Genomic DNA, 13716 nt, shown 5'->3' on the forward strand with positions numbered 1-13716 from the left:
TTCCCAAATGTACCTGAATATATGGTACAGATGATAGGAGTTGTGCTCTGCTGGAAAACGTATTTCCTTTTACGTTCAGCTGTAAGGCTGATCTTGTAGTGTAGAATTGAGAACTGACATGTATTTACTGTTCTGCATCCTGTACCACTCGCCTCTTGTTCATAACATAAAACCGGCATTAGAGAAAAAAAATGTTTGCGGTAAAATTGCAAAGGCCATTTTGAATTTCAATTAATATCAGTAATAGTTTTTTTAATAAGTCTTGGGTCAAGATGTATCAGAGAACTATTTTCCACAGTGCACAGAAAGTATACTCTGTCTTTGTGACATGACTGGGTCTAGTCTTACGTCCAGCAGCCAGCTGAGGCTGCTTGTCTATTATAGTCTCTTCCACCATTCCTAACAAATGAACAAATAACTAGATGCCCTGTGAAACATTTTAAATAGCACGGTCTCCTCGAAAAACTGTTACTGACAGAGACAGGTTCAATCCAGATCAAGGGGGACCTGCTTTGGGATGGAGATCAATAGTGGCCACTGCCTTTTTTTTTTTTTTTTTTTTTTTTTTTTGTCTTGGTTTATTTTTTGTTTACTAAGAGGAGGTAAGGATTATGGTGAATAAAGTAAAGCAGAAAACAAGCAATCTATGAACTCAAGTATATCCTTCTTATTAAACCTTATTGTGCTCTTAAAGCAGTAGCAGAAACTGTTGCTATGAACCCTTATGCAAGAGGCTTTCTAAAAAGCATTTAAAAATATATATTAGCTGGAAACCACTTTGTCCACAAATTCTGAAAGAGCTGAAAGTACCTTCTGAAAAGAAACCAGTGTATTTGAAAAGGAACCAATATATTTCATGGCAGAGTAAATTAGCTGCTATTTTTTACTTTTGAAGTGTTTGATCAAAATCTAGTGCTGAATGCAAGTGTCTTGAATTAATTCTATTTAGAGTGCTACTGTTGGTTACAAATTGAATCCTGTGACCTGGATCCTATAGTACCCAGTTTTCCTGCAGTCTTTTCTGGCATATGCATGAGAATTCCTTGTTCCCAGCACCAGCTGGAGGCGCTAAGGTTATGTTCTGATGTTTGCTTTCATTTATTCTACTTAAATAGCATTATCTACTCCATTTTTTCATAAGAATAAAAATGTTAATTAAGAAGATAGAATAGTTACCAAGACCAAATCAGTCCAATAATGGAAAATAATAAAAACTGAATTTGACAAGTGTTAGGAAGTAATGCTAGCATTATTGCTACAATATTCTCCATAGACTTTGGTGAGGTCCAGGAATTCAGCCTACAATATAATCAATCCTTTACAATCCACAGGCATTAAATTCATCATTAAAATGTTGTTCTACTCTTCCCAAACCTTCTGTGTAACAAACCTCTCAGTAAGATGAAAGGCATTTGTTACTGAGAACAGCCTTAAGGAAAGCAAAAAGAGCAAATCTGGAAAACATATTCATATTTTTCTGGAAATGGGTACAATTCGTAAAACATTTAGTGAGTTCGAGGTCAACTTGTTCTCCTTCTGTGTACTATTCATAACTGGCCTTTGACAACTCAGTGACAGTCAATCTAGCAGCTGAACTGAATATACTGGGTCATCTCGTTTAAATAAAAGCTAAATCTTCATTGTGGGATGATGAAAACAAACCAAGAACAAAAAGCTTGCCTGTTTCCAACATTGCAGTTAAAATCTAACAAATATTGTTACAAAAAAAAAAAAAAAAAAAAAAGGGGAAAAAGATGTAATGTTAGTAAAAGGGGGCTACTTGAGCAAGGGTATTTGTAAATGACAAGAGATTATGGTCCTTCACAACAGTGTGTGCTTTCTTCGTGTTTAAGTGAAACTTTGTCATCCTGAGAGTCCGAAAATTATTTTATTTCGCAGCATACTCTGAGAAATGACACGATGGCAATAAGAAATCGACATTTAGCAGTTACAGTTACCCTGGGTTTTCCTTGTCTTTTCACCCTTTACACAAGACCTCTCTGCAGTTTATTCCCAATTAGCGACTGTTTTGCAGTATGTTCTGTCATTCAGTAAACGATATCCCATGGTGGCTGTTGTCGTGCTGAAAATTCACGATGCTACCTTCCTTGAATTGGAATAACGAGATTTTAGTTTAACTTCAGAGCTAGTGAAAAAAGTAACTTGGGGAGCCCAAAAGGCATATGTTGTGAAAGTCCCGAGAATCCTGAATTTTATTTCAGTGCAAACTGTGAGGCTCAGTCCCTTTGTAATTCCAGTATTACTTCTCCCTGTGATTGCACCATCAGTCTTAATTTAAATAACTAATTCTCTGTCCATCTTTAATCTGAAAACCTCTTAACTGAATAAACAATAATTTGATACACAGGATATGCTGAAGACAGATAGTCCTAAGCAGCAAGCGTTTACATTCTGTCCACCATTTCCAAATTGCTCAGCTATTTCTAACATAGCGAAAGCGCATCATATTGCCAAATGCTTTCTCTGTTCCATCAAGATATGCAATGAAAAACAGCTAGGAGTTGTTTTGTGGGTGGGTTCATGGATTAAAGATCAGCTATAAATTGAAAGGAGTATCAGGTTCACATTATATTTTGTTCCTTTTTGGAAACCATTACCTGATTTTGCTTTTAAAGCTGCCTCAGGTTTTCAACAGGATTCTTACTCCGAGAGCTCCGTATCTTTCATCAGCTCACACCCGCTGAATGGCTACCATAGAAGTTAGTGTCAAATTCTTCTGCAGACATTCAGCTGGACTCTTTACAGCAATGTAGCTGAACGGACTCGCTGGAGGAATGATATTACTTCCCGCAATGTTTGCTTTTCAAATATCAACTGCAAATATTTTGAATATCCTCATTATTTACAATTGTAGATCTCTTCCCAGATTTTGCGAGGTATTTTAGAAGTGGCTTTCTGCCTACAATTACAGTGTCTGCCTGCAGTCCAGGAAGACAGCTGTCAAGCACAGTGAGTCTGGCTCTATCTTTGGAAACATCTGCTGTTTCATTTCCATGATGCACAGTGACGTGCTGTTCCAAGAGGAAGAACAAATATGGCACAAGAGGCATCAGATTCTGGCTTTTTATTATGATACTGAAGCTGGGATTCCTCTAATCCAGCTTTTCTAAATCACACTTTGGTGGTACTTATCTCTTGAGTAAATGCCTCGGGAAAACTTGCTTAATGCTTTTCTGACAGACAGACCATTTGCCAAGGCAATGACTCCCATATCTAACAGTGCTGCCTTTTTTGGTCTTCCTTCAAGTAATTTTCTTCTTTTCAAAAGAGAAGCAGGTAGGCATTGTAACTCTAATGTGGAAGCAAAGCAAGTAAATTAACTGCTGGGATTTGTGTTTGAGGAGTCTCTGAACTCAAGGTGAGGTGCTAGGGATCTGTGGGAAGGTCTGCCTTATTTCATGCTCTGCAAAGCTCTTGTGCTGAAAGCCCAACTGTTTTCAAACCTATGAAAGCCAATATACGTATTAAGGAGAAGTGCCCTGTGATGAGTCAAGAAAATTTGGCAGTTTTTTTTTCATGATGGAGGCAGAGGAAATGCTTCCTTTAGAAAGACCTGTAAAATAAATTGAGCAGAAAACTTGCATGAAGAGTCTTAGTAGTGTTCTGTGGTTGAGTGAAGCATATGATTGTCTGCTGTCTTTGGTAGTTGGGATAGTCTTGATTCTTAGTTCATTTGACCAAAGAATGGGCCTTTCCATAGATCTTTTCACGGTGATCGACTGCTGGTCAGCTCTGGACTCAGCTCTAGACTATCTACCCGTGCGTTCAGACCCAGCACCATTTTTCGTATGGACGTTTGTTTCCATTAAAAGACTGAAAGTAAATCTTGTATAGATTCAGCATCAGTTTGTGTTTTTTTGTTCATTTCAGTAATTGTTATTAATAGCAAGTTTAAACTGGAGCCAAAAGAATGCAAGGATTCTTAGGGAGCATTTTTGAATGGTTCTGTTTGGGGTCTGGATAGATCCCCTGCGTTTGTCTGTTTTCAGTCACATGAAATGCACAGAAATTTTGGACAGTGTTGAAGGAACACCATGAATTTGCCCTGAGGTGAAGTGCTAATGTGATGGAAAAAGAATTTCTTGTCAGATGACTCTAAATCCTTGCATTTCATGAAAGAATATTTCATGTTTTTTTTTCTTTTAATAATTTGTTATGTTTGCTTACGTTATTCAACTGAGGGTTACATCTTCACCTTTTAAACATGGTGAAGTAGCATTCTTAGCTATCCTTCAAGCAAAGAGAGGCATGGGGCAACCTCAGCAGTGGGAACTAATTCATTTCTTAGGCCCCCATTAAACAAGACATAGAGAGACACAGCACCTGAGGTGATCTTCAGTCTACATGTGTTTGCATTTCCATAAGTGATACTCATACCTGTGATGAGAAAATGAAGATGATATAGGTAACTGCATGTTGTGGTACTTGAGTGTATTCCAAGAGAGCCAGTACAATATTACAATTAGAATATGTATACTGCATCTATTGATTCTGTTGCATCTGACTCAACCTTGCCTTGTTAGTTAGTAAAAGCCTCTAGAACCCCCAATTGACCTGATGCTAGTGTAAACTATGAAAATAATATCAATCCAGTTCCCTCACCAGCCACAGAGCAAGTAATCCCAGCGTAGGATTCTTTCTCCAAAGGAGAATAATGAGTGCATTGGTGAAATATGGGAACTGAATGTACCGGAGAGTACAGGTGAGCCTCCTTCCATCATTATACCAAAGAAGCAAATTTTCAGGTTCATAGTATTGCTTTCCTTCCCTTGCTCCAACACTTTGCTAACTTTTGAAGTGGCAGAAGATGTGACTTAATAATTAAAAGACTTAAAAATATTGGTGTGGGGGTAATGCTAAGGTAGGATTTTTGTTTCTTCATTCTTTTGCTAAGGGTGGCTGAATGGACTTATAAAGATGGATAGGTGAAGTAGAATATTGCTGAATAATCATCAACCTTGAATGAGGAAAATGAGTTACAGGTTGCCCAGTGTTTTGTTGACATCCATGTTGAGAGACTTAAAAACATTAATAACTCCCTGTGAGAAAGAAAGTTAAGGGGGCCCTGTGACAACCAGCAGCTCCATTTAGTAGGGTTGCCCTGATGGCCATAAGGATGACAGGCATCCAGCTCACCTGTCCCTGTGAGGCTGCAGTGGAGAGGCTCTGCATGATGTGTGAAGAAGCAGCAAGGTGCATCTGATGAGTTCTCAGAGCCAGAGATAATACTGAATTAGAAGTTTCATGTAAAATGAGTAAAACACAACTCTGTGTTTCTTAATTTCTGTAGTAATTTAATGATTATGTTTCTAAAAGAAAGAACGCATCTTTATTTTCATAATTAACAGGAAATGCATGTTATACATTAAATGTGACACAAGAGAGATGAATTATGCAGTAAGCTCGGTGCGTGCTGATCAGCACAAAGCCCAAGGCACATTCAGTGGAGTTTCTATGAAGATCTGTAATGAGTTTCAAGTACATCATTTCCTGATGGAGGGTAAGAAAACATCCATCAATGCTAATTTTCCCACAGTTTTTAGCTTTTTATGAATACTTTACAACGTACAAAAAAAGATGAATTTCTAAAGTGCAACTTGAGAAAACTCTCTTAGTAATTAGAGAGAATTCCTAGCCAAAACTAATGAGATCTGAACCTTAAATATGGGGTTGGTTCAGAGTTGATTTTGAAGAATTTTAGAGGTGTTCAAGAGTTCTGAAGAGCTTTTAGAGATAAATGCTAAGCTGTTTTGAATGGAGGGTAGCTCTGTCTGTAATGCATAAATATTTGGACCGTAAGCACACGCTAATAAATGTAGAAGGTATGCAGCCATTCTCAGTGTGTGCAGGATAGTTACACAAGGATGAAATCAGTAATTCTTCTGCCAGTTATGCAGTCTTCCTTCTTCCCACACCCCCATTACAACAACAAGGTCAACTGCTATACTCTTGGCTCAGGAAAATTAGCTCTTATTGGAAGCACTGTGCTGTCTGTCTCCTTACTTCTCTTTGTTACATTAAATGAAAGCTCTCTTAGGTTCCCACTATGATTTAATGATAGCTTGTTAATGATAGATGATATTTAGTAAAAACAGAATTTAAAATCAATGTTCATGTTTTTTAACACTGATTTCTTTTCAACGTCTTTCACTTGAACCCTAAGGTTTTTCTGTATAACAGAGAGTAGAATTTGATGAATTACAGCATCAGAAGCTGTGGTCTGTTGAAGGCAGGAGGCTGAACAACAATAAACAAAGAAAGTGCAGTTATAAATTAAAAAATGAAAATATCACTTAGTAATTACAGTCACCTGAATACTGCACAAACATTAAATTATTCTCATTTCACATTTCAGCTATTCGGCCAAGACAGAAACAAGTCCATGGTCCTGGATAACCAAGTTACAAACTGTAAGTAATCACACTGGATTATGTTGTATTTCTGCAAATAAGTAAAGTCTGTTTTTTTACATCATCTCTCCAGTGATCACTGGATTGTAGTGATGGGATCTCTCACTATATGGTGTTAAGACCAAAAGCTAGTTTAGTTTTGATTCAGGTAGGTGAAAATAAGTCATTCCACTCTGGTAATAATAGAGAACTATTCTGAAATACCGTAGGAAATGAGAAAATAATGCTGAGTATAATTCACTTCTTTTTCAAGCAAGCAAAACTTGTATAGTCTATTATCACATGTGTTGTCCTGTTCAGTATATTATGTTAGTGTGTCAAGTGTTCATACTGGATCTTAAATTGTGCTGGAAAGCTCAACATTTGCAGCATCTTTTCTTTGATCATTCAGGCTTTCCATCACCCTAGGTGGTCTTAACTAATAAGGAGCTGTGATCCTCTTTACTATTTGATTCCAGTAGCTGTGCAACAGACCCCATGCAATTAGAGCTGGCCATTATTGTTTTAGTCAAATGCTAAAATACTTAGCTATAGATTCAGTCTTGTCTGTAAATCAGTTCTTTTTAACTGCATATTTATAAATCATGTCACTCTATAAATGGGAGCCAATATTTCTTTCTCTCTTAAGCATTTGGAAATGTGATATCTTTCTCTTTTGGTTATTTGTAACCTGAAGGTGAAAAAGTGTGCAAGTGTTTTAATATATGTAGTGCGTGTTACTTAGTAGGAGCCTTGCTGTGAAGTTCCATGCAAACATATAGTATGAACAAAATTAATCTCTGGTTTTCTCCAGATTTCTACATGAAGTTCTTGGTGTAACGATCTGCTTTACAGTGTAATGCCCAGGCAGTCTGTGCTCAGTCCCTTGTCTGTGCTTCAGCAGCTGTGTCCCTATGTGGCTGCTGGGCACAAACGTCCCTACTCACTTTGTTGTATTGAGAATCCTGATAAATACATCTGCAGAAAGGAATATGCTTCCCTTGAATCAAGGAGCTGCTTCTGGCAACCCTGTTTCTAGACAGCTATTCTGTTATAATACACTGAAGTGTGTGTTCTTGAAATCTCTGAACAAAGCTGACTGCATACAGGACATCAGTAGTTAAGAGGAAGTTAGGATGTGGGATCGCCATCACACACCCTGTGGGACAGGGAGGGATGTATACTTTGTTTAGATGCTAGGGTTTATTGGTAAAGGGAGAGAGGCTGATGGCAAAATCCATTGGCATTAAGATTATTAGTAAATTTTTGTAAGAGTTTCAAGCAGTTGCAACTCCTCTACTTATTTCTTTCGTATATTTCAAAGCAGGGTCTGAATTTGAGACTAGTGGGAGTGAGGAAGTTGGCAAGGGGAAAGTAAGGAATGACTTGTGGGTACACACCTGATCTCTGTAAAAACCTCAGGCCTCCTCCTGCATGGGTTACAGGTTGATTTCATTTGCTGACCTCACAGTTTTGGAAAATGTGTTTTTGTGATGAGTTCATAATAAGGTAAATGTTTCAGTGGCGTAAGTTGCGGACAGCTATTAGATGCATACATAATTCCCATCTTTGAGGTTTGTGGTAGTAACCTTCTCTTCTCAAATCTTGAATAGCAGCATGTGTTGTGGTTTGCTCAGTCCATGCTGTGTAATGCTGGATGATTTAGAGGCACTGGATGGTTACAAGTTCCTGCTGTAGTGTCTACAGCTCCTATGGCTGACTTTACCCTTACTCTCAGCCTATCAGGATACCGTTTTTAGGCTGGATTACCTGGCAGTAGGTCTTTCTGGTGCTCTGAATGTCTCATACAGGGTGCCAGCAATCTACAACTTTATGCACTAATCCTAACCTTATTCTTTATACACTAATTTGCAGCACTAGTTAGCTGAAAAAAAATTAAACCATCATAGTTTCATTGCTATATAGTCCTTTAATTCCACATACCCCTTAGAGTTTGAGTTAAAAACCACTGGTAGTTAATGCTAATGGGATGTACAAATTTGAGACTTTGATTTCCTTCCATTTTGATATATATATATCTGGAGTTTAAATATTTGTAGACTTAATAGAAGAAAAATGTCTGTCCTAAGAGAAGAATGACACAGTAGCTTTTCTGTAAACTGCCTAGGATCATTTAAAACCAATGAATTGAAAATCAGATAGTCAGTGAGGGCTATAATTTACACTACAGAGGTGATAAGGCCTTTTGTGTTCATATTTACAAAGAAAGTATTAAACTACAGTGATTTTTGATTTTTTTCCTCCCACCAGGGAGAAATGTGAAACTCAATTTTACCCCCGATTGGTAAGGTGCTAATTTGTCTGACAAGTTGCTGGAATCTCAGCATGTTTGAGGTATCCTTGATGTATCAACACCTTCATGCTGAATGAAGGATGCCTTTAATGTGTAAATGTTTAGTACATATCCTATATCTCATTAGCCAAGAACCGTACGAATCACACAGAGGAAAGAAGGGTCAGAAGCAAGGTCCAGTCGAAGAAATCATCTTTTATATTCTAATTAAATGAGCAAACATTTGGAATACATCTAATTTGCAAATAGTTCATCAAAAATATACTTGATGTTCACTGACTAGCTTGTGTCCTAAAGGCCTGATGAGTCCAATATCCAATGGTGCATCCTGAATCAGTGCCATGTTGCAATACTGATGTTTCACTAATCTTTCTGTGTGCAATATTTAAATATTTATTAAGAATAGTAGAAGGAAATAATTGAATAATTAAATAACAAACATATACTTTTCCAAATTATTTCTGTTGTTAATCTAACCCTTGTTAAATTACACATAACTTAGATATATAACATAGACATTTAGTTTCTTTGACTCTTGTGAAAATGCAGATGTTCCTAAAGAATGTGGAACAATTTCCTAGGGAATTTCCATTCATATTTGAATGAAAGGTGGAATTTCAAGTTTCATTTCAAAAGTAGAACAACATCAAAAAAAGCTGAGCCAGTAAAAGGCAGATACTTTAAGGGAAAGCTGGTAGAAATGTATGCATCTGCATTAAGCTGTGGCTCATGTGCATAGCAGAGGGCTGCTAGTGAGAGGAGGAGAGCTCTGCTAGAAGTCCTCCAGTGGGACTTCTCTTTCTGTCAGGTGAGAAACGTGATGGCTCTGAATGATGAACTGTAGAGGACCAGTGAAAAACACCATCTTACTTTATGGGGTTTGCTCGGCTGGAGGATATGAATGTCCACTCTCAGTGGCTTATCTCTGCCATTGTTTTTGTTTGAGCTCATTGCAGTAGGTGAATGTCTGGGAAATGAGTGATTTTATTTGCTTTGCAGAGATTGCATTAAGCATAATTACGAAAAGAGACTTAAAACAGTGAAATGTTGACAGAGATCTTCTGAAAGTTATCTTAAATATTCCCAGCGTAAGGAATTGTTTTAAAATCCCCATGTGACAATCTTGGCTACGTGTCACTCAAGGGAGGAAACATATTTTCAATACTGTGATTGAAAAATGGGTCTTGTTTATAGATGCATAAAAATTATCTGCATCTACTTCCTTGTTATGCAAGTTTTGAAAGAGTATTTAAATAAATCCCCATGATGTGTTTATGAAATTTTGCAAAGTCCTTTTTTAGCCAAACGTGTTATTTTTCTTCTTTGTTCTAAATTTTCAGAGCAGCTCCTTCTGCTCTGTACTGGAGGAGCTGGAGCATTTAGGTCTGGGATGTAGGGACAATGTCTATCCAGGATGGCCTCATCCCACCTCCATGGGCTCCATCTGCCCCCATTGCCTTTCCTTCTCCATTGTCCATCACCTACCAAATAGTGCTGGAAGTGCTGAATAGTGCTGCCCCGCAGCCCCAGCCATTTTCTGGGCACTGCTATCTGCTGTCACTGTTGTTCTCCCCAGGAGCAGCCTGAACAGGGTTGGTAGTTACCAAGGGTAACTTGCCCCGTTACACTGTCCTCCCTGGCTCTGGTTCTGTTGGTGCTTCTTGTTCTCTAGACCAAAGCATAAATTGAGCTTGTGCCCATGTGGAGAAGCATGGAGCTTCAGGTCCATTTTAAGCTGTGGAGGGAGACACTTGTCTCATGTAGCCCTCTTCTCTGCAGGCCGTGGGAGTACCCCTGTGTGCTGCAAACTGCTGGCTGCCTCAGAGAGAGAAGTTCTTTTCATTACTATTAATCCATGTGACACAAAATCAAGTGGCATTTGTCAGTCAGTTGAAGCAGTGTCCTCATCCTGTATATCAGTTAATTCCTTCTTTCTGCTTCTCTTTTCCAGAGGTTGATCTGTCTGAACTGCTGAAACTTGATAACTTGCAATCAACAATCTGGAGAACAAGAAGGTCAACAGCATGAAGATGTGGGTTTTTCAACTGCCTCTAAATGCAGGCTGCTGTGCTGGGCCTGTGAGGTGAGTCTGATTTTAGTTGACTGCTCAGTAGAAGAACACAGTACAAGGAAAAGGATTAAAGATACTTGAAGATATGTTGAGCTGTTAACAGAGCATTTACTTCTTGAATCTAGAAAGGGCAAGTTTGGCTGCAAAACATTCTGACAAATGTCATTTTTTTGTTAAATGTTAAATCACTGGTGGGACTCTGACTGGAGATTGCTTTTCTAAGACCCACAGTCTACACTGCAACCTTGAAGAACAGTCAGGGACAGGTACTAATGCAATCATAAGATCAGTATTTCCCATGATGGTGAAACATCAGTCCACTAAATTAATTAATTATTCTTTTTTAACTAGGAAGGTTATACTTAGTTGTTCCATGAAGCTAGAATTGTTACAGGATTACATGCTTTGATGTGAAATGCAAGTTTGGATCCAATTGTAAGAGGAGCTAAACCTGGATCTTACTCTTAATTCATTGCTAGCAGCTCTGGATAGTATAGGTAACCTCCATGTGGGGGGCACATTACATAATTACTCATAGCACAGAAACTGCCATTAGACTTAGTTGTGGTCCAGCCTGCCCACCTCTCAGTGGATCAGTGCTGCCTCATACAGCCATATCTAATCTTGCTTCTAATCTGAAGGGGACCTCACCATAGTTTGATTACACCCAAATTCGTGTTGCACTCATAAATTAAAAAAAGATTGTAAGGACTGGCATATCCATAACCCTAAGGGGTGCTGCCTGGGGTATTCAGAAGTGATACAGGCAGCTACATCCACATCAGCGTGTGCCTGTTATTCTCCATCTAAATAACACGGAGGACATCTGTGACATTTAGAAAAAAAAAAAAAAACAAAAAACAAAAAAGAAAAGAAAAGATGAATTTGTCCAATATGTGTGCAGGGCTATGGGATAACAGTACTGCATGGATGGAATAGCAGGGAGTGCCTGGGGTCAGCGGGTGAGTGGCAGAGCTGTGTGGGGATGGTTGTATGGGGCCACTCACGGCACTGCCCCAGCCCATGGGTTGGACAGGCAGGGTGAGCTATTCTTAGTCAAGAACTTCATGAAGAACCCAGCCCTTAGAAAAAAAGTGCAAATTTGTTTTTTGACTGAAAGACTGGGGCTTCTTCTGTGGTCTGAGGCCATCATCTGATGAGCAGCTCATCCCAGAAGTTATCGCTAATGTTACTACTGAGTGTTGTGGCATGTATTCCAAATCCACAAGACAAATCATGAACAGACCAGCCACAGCAGCTGAGTGTCCTGTCTGTCTGTCTTGCTGATGAAAACTCTGGATTTGTTAACTGTGATCACAAAGTTGCTGTAGGCTTCACATAAATTAACTGTGTCGATTTCAATTTCATGCTCCTAATACTAAGTCTATTTACTGTTAAATACTCCTGGTACATTAGTGTCTGTAGCTCAAATCAGAAAAGCTGCAAAAATTAGCCAGTCTGAAAAAGGTTCTGTTTCTTCCTGAAATGAAATCAGCTGGCATCAATTTGAAGAAAATTTGCTGTAATGAGTTTTTCCTATTGAGAATGAGCAAAGCAGATCATAGGAAGGAGTGCAGCAAATCAAAGAAACAAAGAAAAGGTTGGGAAGACAGGCAAGGTATGTGAACATATTTTTCATGGACATTTTGACTTCCTTGCCATATTAATTTACTTGATGTCACACTGTTTTATGTCACGGTAGAAGTGCCCTTCATCGGAACAAAGTTCTATCTCTGACCTAATACATAAAGGACAAGCATTTACAGATGTAACTTCAATTTGACTGTCTGTACTGAAATCAGCGAGAAGCAGAATAACTTAAGTATGCTTATACATCTTGTGATTGCTCTGTTCTAACAGAATTCTTCAAATCCATGGATAGTTTTGATTAGGTTGCTGCTCACAGATAGTTGGTGCATGCCTCATGAACTAAAGTAAATGCTCATTGCAGATCTCAACCCAATCATCGGGTGCCTACAAATTTATTACTGTGGATTGAAAGAGATTTGCAGGGGTGCTTGTGCCTGCTGTGCTGCAGTAGGGGACCAGTGTGGTGTTGCTGTACCAGTGGGCTGCTGGCAGCATGGGCAACACTGCTGAGCCATGGGCTGCTCCTTGCTCTGCCCAGGTACTAGGATATTAAATTGCTCTCCTCTAACTCACTTTTCCTGCTGTTGTATAGAGATGTGCATATGTTTAGCATGTATGTTCACAAACTGTCAATCTTAGTACTAGTTTCTCTTTTCCTGTGTTAACCAAAGCTTCATTTCATTGAGGGCACTGTAATTAATTGACTCAGCAGCACAGTCAAGGATACTCCCCCTGGGTGCTTCAGCTTTTTCCACTGAAGTTCCCAGGGTGTCGAGGGTCACTTTCAAGGCTCATATCTATCTCAAGCATTTGGAGATTAAGTCCAAGTGGTCTTTAGAGGTACTTCATACTCTGAAATCGCATTCCTCTAAAGTTGATATCTCCTGTTTGGGACACAATATCCTGAATGTGGAGATAACAGATGTTGCCCTTGGGTAGAAGACCTTCATTCTCCTGGATGGTGGTCTTGGACATAGCATTCCAACCAAGGAAACCACAGTAAAACAAAAAAACCCAACCCCCATCCCAAATTGTGTAAGGAGTCCTGGCAGCTCAAACAGAGCCAAACTGATCTTGAACAGAACTTAATTTTATTCAAACTGAATCTTCATCTGTGTTGACAATACTCTTCTCCAATCTTCTTCACGATGGCAAGAAGAATCCAAATCCCATTCAAATGAAAGTAAGAGGAAGCCAGAGATGGACTCCTAGCAAACAAACAAAAACAGTTTGACATTTTTTCTTCAAAAGCACAGCAGTGCTTTACCAGCAAGGACTGTACTCATTAACGCTGTCTTATTTGTGCTGCTACCTATTATAGTTTTTAGTGT

The 13716-nt window shown here is 38.7% G+C and overlaps 1 long non-coding RNA gene across 1 annotated transcript in view; it reads left to right on the plus strand.

Moving 5' to 3' along the window:
• LOC116653762 overlaps window positions 1-5514 on the plus strand; it is a 69216-nt gene extending 63702 nt beyond the window's left edge. The window contains exon 3 of the long non-coding RNA XR_004308179.1: window positions 5370-5514. This is a non-coding gene — a long non-coding RNA (uncharacterized LOC116653762). The remainder of the gene's footprint in view (window positions 1-5369) is intronic.
• The last annotated feature ends 8202 nt before the right edge of the window (window positions 5515-13716 follow it).

This window comes from Coturnix japonica, chromosome 8 (assembly GCF_001577835.2).
Source record: "Coturnix japonica isolate 7356 chromosome 8, Coturnix japonica 2.1, whole genome shotgun sequence".
NCBI lineage: Eukaryota > Metazoa > Chordata > Aves > Galliformes > Phasianidae > Coturnix > Coturnix japonica.